We start from the raw sequence: 11,081 nt of genomic DNA on the forward strand, positions 1-11,081 counted from the left end.
AAGGATAACATGTCTTAGTTTGTTAGTTTTTTTTACTTTTTCTTTTTCCCATCGCAGGTTTGTTCTTAAATATCATTACCTCCACCAAGGAGGTGATGTTAATGTTGTCAGTTTGTTCTTCTGTTTGTCTGTTAGCAGTACTACACAAATACTACTCAACAGATTCTCTCAAAACTTGATGGAAGGATGTGGTTTGAGTCAGGGAAGCAGAACCTGTTAAATTTGGTGCAGCTAGAAAACTCTGGCTTGTTTTGGGGGCTGATATTTATTAGTGTGCAATTTGGTGCAGGTCCAAATAAAAATCTGGATCTATTGAAGTTAAATGTGGCTTCATACAGGCACTGTTGGGCCTTGGCAGAGGTATGCACTCTACTTGGGCAGTACATTTTTTTTACCTACAAGATAAACCAACTGTTTTAATGCGTATTAATCTGCAGCTGGAAATAGACCCAGTAATATTCACTCCAGAAATGAAAGTGCCCAGCTTTTTTTTAGGAGATTACTTAGTCTTTTTAAAATATTTAAGTAAACATCCATCCATTACTCTCCTCCCTTTTCCTCTGAGGGTCGCAGGAGGCCAGTCCCAGCAGAGGCAGACTGCACCCTGCACCGGTCGCCAGTGTTTAAGTGATAATCCATATTTAAAGGTTTATATCTTCAGTGAGAATGAATCTGATTGGTGCTTAAAGCAGTAGCCAGGAGGAGGAAGTCACAAATATGGAGTTTTATTCCTTCTATTGGATTTTTAATACGACAATGGTCTCCCTGTACTTTTACATAAGTCATGATGGTAAAGAGACAAGCGTGGGCTGATAGGAGGAACTCTTGGATCTGTTTAACAGCTGATCCACGAGGAAGAGGTGGAAGTGACTGACACACACACACACACACACACACACACACACACACACACACACACACACACACACACACACACACACACACGGAGGGAATGAATGTGCTGATCAGTGATCCGGGGCCTTGGCGTTCCCACTGAGCACCAGGCTACGTCTGAGTACGACTGAATTAGACTGCATTATTCATGAAAGGCCTCCTCTTAAAGAGCACCTCAGCTCGCAGCCATTAAAGACTAACGAGACAGACAGACACACACACACACACACACACACACACACACACACACACACACACACACACACACACACTCAGTTCATTCGTCCTCCTCGTCCTCCACTTCTCCATCTGTCCTAGGCCTCATTTTGCTTATCAATCAGAGGCGTCTCAGCACATTTGCAGCCTCCTCATGTCCTCCAGAGCACCATTCACCTCTAACCCCAAACTTCAACACACACACTTTTTTCACTTCACCCTCTCTCCTTCCTCCATATCCTTCATCTCAGCTTCTCCATCACAGCCCCATAAATATTAACAACCTCCATCTGTAGAATAACAAAGGTCTTAAGTAAAGCCTAATGGCCTGATGTTATATTTTTACTGTGGTGGACGGATCTTTAAGCCTAGAGCTTTCTTTAATGATGGCGCACTGATGGCTCAGCGCTTTATGGTGTTTTTTTGTCCTGTCATGTTTATTTTGAGACTGTTTCAAGGAGCAAATGTTGAGAGACACTGAATGGACAAAGAGGAGCAGAGACTTTGTCATCTCTCTTAGTCTAGATTTTTAATTTCCAGTTTCAGTAAAGTTCTGTTTTTAATATGAATATGAATATGAATAATTGAGCCGACTCCTCTTGTCGTCTTGTCAGTTTGCATCTGTCAACTTCAGATGATCTTAAAACATATTTCCCCCTGTGTTTGTCATGGGACATTTGTGTGAGTGTAATTTCCTCAAATGTTAACTGAAATCTTTGACCTCAATGATGGTGAGAGGCTTTTTTTAGGCTGCAGCTAACAAGTATTTCTTTCTTTAATTATTTATATTTTCTTCTACCTGTGAAATGATTCATGTTGCTATGACAACATCATATAGTCTACGGTCGCACGTTCTTCCTCAGGGTCTGTGCTTCAGTGCCTTCAATTTGTAATGGAAAATACATCCATGTGCTAGTTCTAACTTGATCAGGTTTACAGCAGCATAGACAATTGTGTTGGATGTGTATGTTGTAACACATACATGTGTCTGTGTACTTGTCGAAATACTTGTGCGTACCTCTGCATCCTGTTATAAATACAAAATATATGGTAGAAATGTCGTCCTGGTGTCACTATGACATCAGAAAACAGTGTATTTACTACTGCAACAAATACAATTAGAGCTATGACCTACAGCTTATTTAGATTATGCATTTAAACCTCGCTACCAACTCTTGTTGTTAGTGATAGAAACTAAGAAAAGCAGGAAAAACGTTTATTTCCGGCTGATAAGTGACGCTAACTATACTTCTTGGTTCATCTCCCAGCGATTATTGTTTCTGGACATGTTTGTGATATCTGACTCTGCTGATCCACCTCCAACACAATCCAGTTTGGGACTTTGAGCGTTTGCTCCGCGTTAAATGGACGAAGAGTTTTCAGTTGTTTTCAGAGTCTCCTGAGCTGCAGATCAGTCAATGACAGAGAAATTATGAAACACTTGGTACAGTGTAAATCCTTCTGTAGCTTGACAGGTAAGATTTCTTTTTCCTCCCATTCAGCAGCATCCTCTTCATTCATGTCTCTGCGGCTGTGAAAATCTCATTCAGTGCCTTCATTCAGCCAACACACCATTCAGGATTCCATGCTTTGTGTTGCTAAGTAGCTCTGGCCATAAACTGCTGCAGAGGACTGTTGCATGGATACAAAGTGTGTGTGTGTGTGTGTGTGTGTGTGTGTGTGTGTGCGTGTGCGTGTCATTCATTTTATTTGGGAGAAATCATTCACTAACATTTTAGTCTCACTGGAAACGTCTCTGTCTCTCTTGTTCTCTCCTGTTCTCTCATTTCTTATTTCCTCTATCTGGTGTTCAGTTGACCCCCCCATCAACATCACCACATCCCTCCCCCCCCGGGGTGTTGCCATGGAAACATTCTTCCTCTTGTCAGGTGGATCCATGCCGAACACACACACTCACACTTTAGCTCTGCTCTGATTTGCTCTTATGTCGCCTGGCTGAATCACTCAGCCACGTGTTCCCGCATCAGCCAATCAGGACACAGAAACATGGAGGCGATCTCTCTCATTATGATCTCTCTCATTATGAACCCCCCCATCCCATCTCTTAAGTAACTCCAGAGCACATGTGCACTTAGTAGAAGACCAGTGACACTTCATATTGTCATATATGCTGGAATTTCCTGTGAGGTATTAGATTTGTTGTTTGAAGACAATATCAAGACTCAAGATTATTATTCAAAACAGCATTTTACATGTGTTAGAAACATTATTATCTAAATTCATCTGCTAACATTCCTTCTTCTGTGACGGATCGAATATTTCCATCCTTTCAGTAAAGTAAATGTGTTGTATTACTGTACCACAATGTAAAAGAACTTGAATTGATTACAAGGTAAAGGTCTGCATATGTGCTTATAAAAAATATAAAAAGTTTAAGTATCCGTCATGTAGGAAAATGTGTTTTGTGGGTTTGAAGAGTTAATATTTTATATGATCATAATTTATTTTGTAAAATCTTAGTCTGGTAAGTAGTAATTATATGTGATAAATGTATAGTAAAGTAAAAGTACTCCTCTGTATTTCCCTCAGAAGTTGCACAAACACCTGATAATGATACAGAACAGTTCTTCCACCATCAGGTTTCCTGCGCCATAAAGTTCACTGGCAGATCATCTGCAGCACATGACTTACTGGTGTGCTCTCCTTCCCACTGCAGTTTCCTCGAGCTGTGTACAGTGATAATCTGCTTTATGATACTGTGCTATCTCGGGCCGAGCTCCAGAGTGGCTCAGATGACATCTCCGCTCCCATCATGCATCATCTCCTGCCAGCTCAGCGGAAGAGACGTAACCTCAGGTACAGGGTGACACGAAGAAACACACACGTTTCACCAGGAGGTCATCTGAGGATCAGCGCTGCTAATTTCTTCTCACCTTGGTGGAAGTTGTGAGTGACTGTTGGTGTGACTCAGCTGACTGACACTTGGGACTCTGTGGTGAGATCTGTAACCACGCAGGTTCAATCCCAGCACACAGGAAACACATGACGGGAGAAGTTCTCCTCCAGCTCGTGCAGTCAGTCATGATGGAGGTCAGACTCAGAGGTCAGGTTCAAACAGGACCTCTGAGGTGAGACTGAATATGTAATGATAATTCATATTAAATGGGAAACTGTCCCTGTGTGATCCCCAGAAACTGCCGGCTCCACATCTGCAAGGATACATTTCACTTGATTTGATTAATTAATTATTTTATGCAAATATACTAATCATATATATCTTGTTTATATATAATTTAAGTGAAAAGATGTAATTAAGGCCTCTGCAGGAAGCTGATCTTTTTATGCAGTTTTTATTTTTATTTCATGAAGTTAAAAAAAATACTCTAAATGTTGCATATGGAAAAGTTTGGCCACCTCAACAAGTCTTTACCTAATAACCCCAAACTTTAACACACAACTATAAATTGTGTTTAATCACAGAAACAGACAAACTGCAAACACACACAACCTGCTGAGACCATCTGAGTCTCTGGGCATCTAAATATAGTAACTGCACTTCACTTGATGGGGGTTGTATAGGTGACATGGTAGCTGCAGTTCAAAATAAAGAGTAGGGTGTGTGTTTGTGGGGTGTATACTGACGATGGCCCCGTCATATTAATGTGTATATGCTCAAAACAGGCGTATACATAATAAAGATATTAAGCTCTCATCACTATCATCTGTAGTTTATCAATGGTTAATTGATCATCTGTCATGATGAATAATTCATAGATATTAATAATCATCTCAACCTGCCAACCCAACTGCTTTTTATCAATGACCTATGACTTTTAAGTGATTTAATATCACCTCATAAACACTGTATAAATGCCTCGGGACATTTCCCATTAGCCTGCTTGTAAAATATCTGGAAAATGTCCGACTGCGTTCGTCATACATGAAAGGCAAGCACCAGGAAAGTTTCCGGACATATGAGTTTGTGTAGAATCTTTTTTATGATAGTGTTCCCTCACAGTACATTCTCTGTATTTTACAGACTTCAACAATTCAATCCTCCTCATCAGATTTCAACTTTTTCGACTAATGTGGCCGTGGTGTGGATCAGTGTTTTAAAAAAGCCTAAGTCTGTGCTCTGCAGTTGAGTTTTTCTCGCTCAGGAGACAGTGAGGGGCAGTTTCTGATTAAAGCCTGTGACACATTGATCCTCTAACAGCCCCAGGAGGCCAATCTCCATCCTAACCACTTCAGATGCTTTCACAGGAAATCAACTCAAAAGCATCTCTCTCTTTCCCCTCCTCTCTTTAAACTACCCCCGCCTCACCCCTCTGAAGTCTAAATTTGGTCTACGTTTGAACTCCTGATCGATGACACCCGGCCAGGAGGCCATGTTGTTTGTGTGCTCTCTCTTATGGTTTCCTGCTCTGCTGTCAGATTTTACTGTACATCTGCACAGAGGAAGAGATTTCAACTTTGAGGGCTGGAAATTGTGACCATTTGTGGTGAGATTGGAGGAATTAGGGAAGAAGGATTTGATGATTTGATGTTTGGACAGATGGATTCAATTATGAGGGACTAAAACAAATGGTGATGTGGGAGAGACAGTGACAGTTCTGTGGATGAGCAGGAGGTTGAAGTAGCCCCTGCCCCCTCGAGGTTCTCGTTGATTCATCCTTCCGGCAGGAAGTGTTTGAGGATCAATAAGAAGCGAGGGTCTCTGGAGGGACGGAGAAAGAGCCCAGGTCTCTTTTTGTTTCATTAAGCTGCTCCTCGTTCTATTCTGCCTCTGAATCCAGAATAATGAGCTAAAAGATTTCTGTCGTCATCGTTACAGATAATAAAAGTGACGACAGTGACTCCACCACAAACACCTTTTGACGAAGGTGGAAATGATCTCAATCTATGATCTTAGTTTTAAATGTTGTATCAGACGTGTATTGTTTTAAAACCAGATTTTAGATCAAATGGGTTAATATATCAACACAGGCTCATGTTCATTTCAGAAAATCCTTTCATTAAGAAATATGAGTCAAAAAAAATTGAGTTGCATGAATCAGATACAAATACAAACATTTACTTCATATACAGTGGAAAACAAGGGAGTGAAAACTGAACCTTTCAGAGAAAAAGAGAAATAAACTATACCCTACATATCATTATAAATACTATTGAGGAATAACAAAACTGGAGATGTGAACTAACTTTCCAATCACAAAACCAAAAATATCAAAATTGAATGAGTTCTATCTTGACCCATGTTCCATCCTTCCATAAATGTTCGGAGAATCGGACAATAGTTTTTGTCCAATCCTGCAGACTAACAAACAATCCAACCAATAAAAACATAAAGAATAAATAAGATAATAAAATGATAGAATGATTATTCTATTCATTGTTCTTTCATCTCTCTGAATCAGCCATAAGGATGGTAATGCAAACAAGGAATTTGACTGTGGTTTATTGCAGCTCTTTGGCTGAGATACAATTGAAAATAAATGATCCATACATGAATAAAAACAGGATCAAATTAACAACAATACAATTCAATATGTATTTTAGTCATGCAAGAGAAGGTTATGTTGTAGGTATACACACTGATGTGCAGTTCATACAGACTGCTTGGATTGGATAGAGAAATATTTGATTTGATTCAAACTGAACAAAACTGGCAACATTTCTATCATATTATCTGCTGCTGAGCGTGAATCACATGGATCATAGCTGCTGAGAGAAGAGTGTTTCAGTCAGGATGTGTGTGTGGCAGCTCTGAGCAGGAACAGGTGAAGAGCTTCCGGTTAAAGAGGAAACACTCAGATCATATGGTGACCTTCTTCTCGTCCTCTCCCACCACCACCACCTGTCTGCAGCCTGACCGGGTTATTATTGTAGCCCTTAAACCCACCGTGAAGCCACCGCACTGTCAATCCTCTCAGTGAGGATTATAGTGAAGGTGTGCCATGCTCTGTCTCCCACTGAGCGGTAAACATCAGTGAACCACGTGAAAAGTCTCATTGGCCCAAACAACAACAACATGTATGGAACGGTGTCAGCTTGAGCTCTATTACAGCAGTGGGATCTGTTTAACTGAGTATCCTTATCAAGTTAAGTCATGTTTATTCATAAAGCACATTTAAAACAACCACATGCACAATAACAAAAGGAAAGATAAATACAAGATCAAAATACAATCAAAAATATAAGGCCAACAAACCAAAGAATTAAAATGAAGCTGTTAATAAACATAATAATAACAACTGTAATAATTATCATAACCACTGCCCCAACCATCATCTTAATTACTGTAAAATCAGAAACTATAAGTTTAACATAATTATAAATGTAAGTGGGTTAGTAATAACAAATTCTATGTAAACACAAGGCTGGAAACATCTGAATCAAATTTAAAATGATTGAACAACAGAAACTTAACTGTGATAAAACAGCTCTTACATAAACATTTCTTATTAACTGTATTGTTCTACATTTCTAAGCTTTTAAGTCAGTATATAGTGACAGTTTATATATACAAGTTAATAATTAGTATAATAATTATAAATGTCAATTTGTAAGTTTGAATGGATTTTGGTCCAGATGTTCTCTGGTCAGTTTCAGATGGTCATTCAGTTCATTCTCCCCATTGAAAATGTAATGCCAGATGATTTGCCACAACCTGGCAACCTAAATGTTCTTCCTATTCATGGTTTCTAACTGATCTGTAAAAGTATTTATTGAGAAAGGCTAAACTCCTCTTTTAAATGTTGCCTTGTCAGAAAGTGTTTTGTCGGGGTCATCGTGCACATTATTCACCTTCTTTCGTTCATGGTCACTATCTCATGTTGTTTTTTTCTTCAAAGCAGCGCTGATGAAAGAGCAAGGGGTTTTTGCATTTCGCCACGACGTCATGGTTACGTCATATCTTCATTGCTCAGGACAGTTCAGTGTTAAAGCAAAAATGTGTTTTTAAAATAGAAATACCACCTCATGTAGGTCCAAGCTTTGAGGGAATGGTCCAGCTGCTCTGATCCCAAAACTTTCACTGGACAGTTACTCTCTCTCTCTCTCTGTGTGTGTGTGTGTGTGTGTGTGTGTGTGCTATGAAAGTGGGCTGAATGCCCCCTTTTTTCATTCATTCATTAACACTCACACACACACTGGGCCTCTTGTATTGTGTCAGTGGGGAGTTATGGGCGTGGCTCCTTTAAGGACAGTCATGGTGGCTGTTAAATAGATCAGTGACACACACACACACACACACACACACACACACACACACACACACACACACACACACACACACAGTAAGGGAAGCTGGGGTCAATCCAGCCTGAAACTCACATGTCTGTGTGTGAGTCTGCCTTCAAAATAAAAGCCCTTAAAGTGCACAACTTTAGTTAATTTTCCAGTAGTTGCAAATTTATTTTAAAGAAATTTTCCACTAGCAGATTAACAGAATTATCTGATAAATATTGAAAAAACGCATGGGACAGCAAAACCTTTGAAACTCGTATTTGTTATTGTCAGGAAACCTTTAAAGAAAAAAAAGGTAAATTACCAACAAGTACTACAAACTGAAAAAGTTATCAGAGTAACACTGAACACTGAGTCCACTGAACAAAAAACATTTGTGGCCCCTGTGTCACTCGCTGTGCTGAATACACTTCACTCTGGGGCCCAAAACCAGAAGGGAACCAAGCTGCTCGCCACATTGGAGCTTTATTCTGAAGGTTGATGCCGGATGTCTCGTGTTTCCTGAGTGTGACTTGTTAATGATCAGAGAACACAGAGCAGGAGGCAGAACAGCAGAACAGTGCGTCGAGCAGAGAGATGGAGGCAGAGCTGCTCCCATAAACCAGAGAGGAGGAGGAGGAGGACGCGTCAGATGAAGAAGAAGGAGCTGCATGATGAGTGATCCTGGGGAGTGAACATCCTCTCAGCAGAGCCACACACACACACACACACACACCAGCGCCATGGAGCCAGTCCTGCATTGAGGTGAGAGCTGCTGCAGCGTGTTGTCTCTTATTCGCTGCGCCCTGGACCGGACTGACTCTGGATCAGGTGTGTTTTGCAGATGCTTTTAACGCGCTGATGATGTGAGCAGAGACGCGTCATCATCGTGGTTTGTGGAGGAAAACAACAACAAACCTCCAGGTGCTGAGGGGGAGAGGAGGCTGCCGGTGCACGCGCCTCATCCTCTCACTCAGCCTCTGCGTAAAGATCGTCTTTCACTGGTGCTAGAGAACAAGTGCAGCTGATGGTGGCCGTGCGGTCTTAGGTGTTTGGCCGTGGAGGAGGCCACCTGGGGGTGGGGGGCTCGTTATGGAGGACGGGTGTAAAGGGGCTTTTCTGATAATCCATTTAATAGCCTTGAGGGAGTAAAGTCTGGTCAGTGTCAGGGTGGCTCAGGGCCCGGATGTGATGGGATGGGACGTGCAGGCCCGCTCCAACTGACCCAAAACCAGTGTGCCCACTCGTGACCGCGCACGCAGACTCCCATTCATCGCCTCCTCCCTGGACCAGCATCTGTCAGCAGCCATTCAGCAGGAGGCTGCTGCTGCTGCTGATTCTCATTCATGAAGTCCAGTACGCAGCCTGCACAACGATCCACTGCTGGCTTTAAATAGGCTCACTGGGCCTCCAACAGGCCTGCTCTAGGCCTGTTATTGACTTTCTCTCATTTGTCTTTTTATAGGCTACACATTGGTTTGTCTTAGTCTATTTTTACAAAGATGCAGAAATTCTGTCTCTTAAAGTTCCGTTTCTCAGACTCGATCTCAGCTCATAATGTCAAGTGATGATCCACTAGAAGCACAGGGGGTTGGACAGAATAACAAGACAACCCTACAGCATAGTGTCATCAAAAAAATGAGCTCTAAAGACGTAACATCACTGTAATATTCTGATAATACTCCCATGAAGCTAGACTGGGTTTAGTGTCGTTCTGTCATATTCTAATAGAACAGTTGTTTTGTTGTGATGTTTCTGCAGCGTTTCTTTTCAAGTCAAATCGTGCAAAGAGTCACTAAAAGTTCAGGTTCTCTGAGTTGACCTGAGCTCATGTGCCAAGTGATGCTACACTAGAGAGGCTACTTGCACAGGGAGAATAACAACAACACCCTACAGTGTCATGTAATCCAATAGGTTGCTGCAAAATGTGTTGTATAGTCAGTTAGAACCGAAAACACCCCTTAAATGAGAGGTGAGTTGTTCAAAGTAACTCCTGATGTGTTATATAGACGCTCACATCACTGTAACGATCTGATAAAACTCCCATGAGGCTCCCTGACGCTATGTTGTGATTTAATTTTGACGTAATCAAAGGAAATGGCTTATTATCTTCTAAAGCTTATGTTTTATAATACTCTTAATCAGATGTTGTTTTGTTGTAATAGTTAAGCCGCATCCCTCTTGAATCCTAAATCCCACTCTGAAAGTTCAGCTTTTCAGCCGGTGTGTAGATATCCACAGCAGGGAGTGGACAGAATAACAAGAACCCCCACCACAAAGTGACATATCATTCACTACAGGTCTTTACATCACTGCTATCCTCTGATAAAGCTGCTCTGAGGCCACATCAAATCTCTTGCACTGTGATTTTTTATTTGTAATTAAAGGCAGGAGCTTATTTTATGCTATTTATTTCCTGTATTCTTTATCCAAGTTGTTGACTAATGCACTAGCAATAGAGGACTGTATGTTTTGTATGGAGTGGACAGAGTAACACAAACACCCTGAAGACCGATAGTACTCCTGCAGATCATGTTATTCTTTGATAATATGTGCTGATGCTTATTCCTTAGTTATGCAGTAGTTTGATCATAGCAACCGGCCTTAGTAATACTACGTAAGACTCACAATTTCCAGCAGTACCACTGATTAGTAATTTCTATACTCGACCATACGATTTAAAGTATTACTAGATTTATACAGTATTAATATTTCCTGAGACATATTTATTTATCAATATGTTGTTTCCATCTTAGTCTGTGATCAATCACATCTCCTATAAC

The 11,081-nt window shown here is 40.9% G+C and overlaps 1 protein-coding gene across 2 annotated transcripts in view; it reads left to right on the forward strand.

The window, feature by feature from the left end:
- The first annotated feature begins 8,864 nt into the window (after nt 1-8,864).
- Nucleotides 8,865-11,081, forward strand: part of LOC109647225 (SH2B adapter protein 2) — a 20,455-nt gene continuing 18,238 nt past the window's right edge. Inside the window, exon 1 of one of the 2 annotated variants that reach the window (XM_069534212.1) lies at nt 8,865-9,063. The gene's annotated coding sequence lies outside the window, so the exon portion shown is untranslated. Of the gene's footprint in view, nt 9,130-11,081 lie in introns of both variants that reach the window. The other variant, XM_069534213.1, reaches the window with a different exon arrangement.

This window comes from Paralichthys olivaceus, chromosome 11 (genome assembly GCF_024713975.1).
Source record: "Paralichthys olivaceus isolate ysfri-2021 chromosome 11, ASM2471397v2, whole genome shotgun sequence".
In the NCBI taxonomy this organism is placed as follows: Eukaryota; Metazoa; Chordata; class Actinopteri; order Pleuronectiformes; family Paralichthyidae; genus Paralichthys; species Paralichthys olivaceus.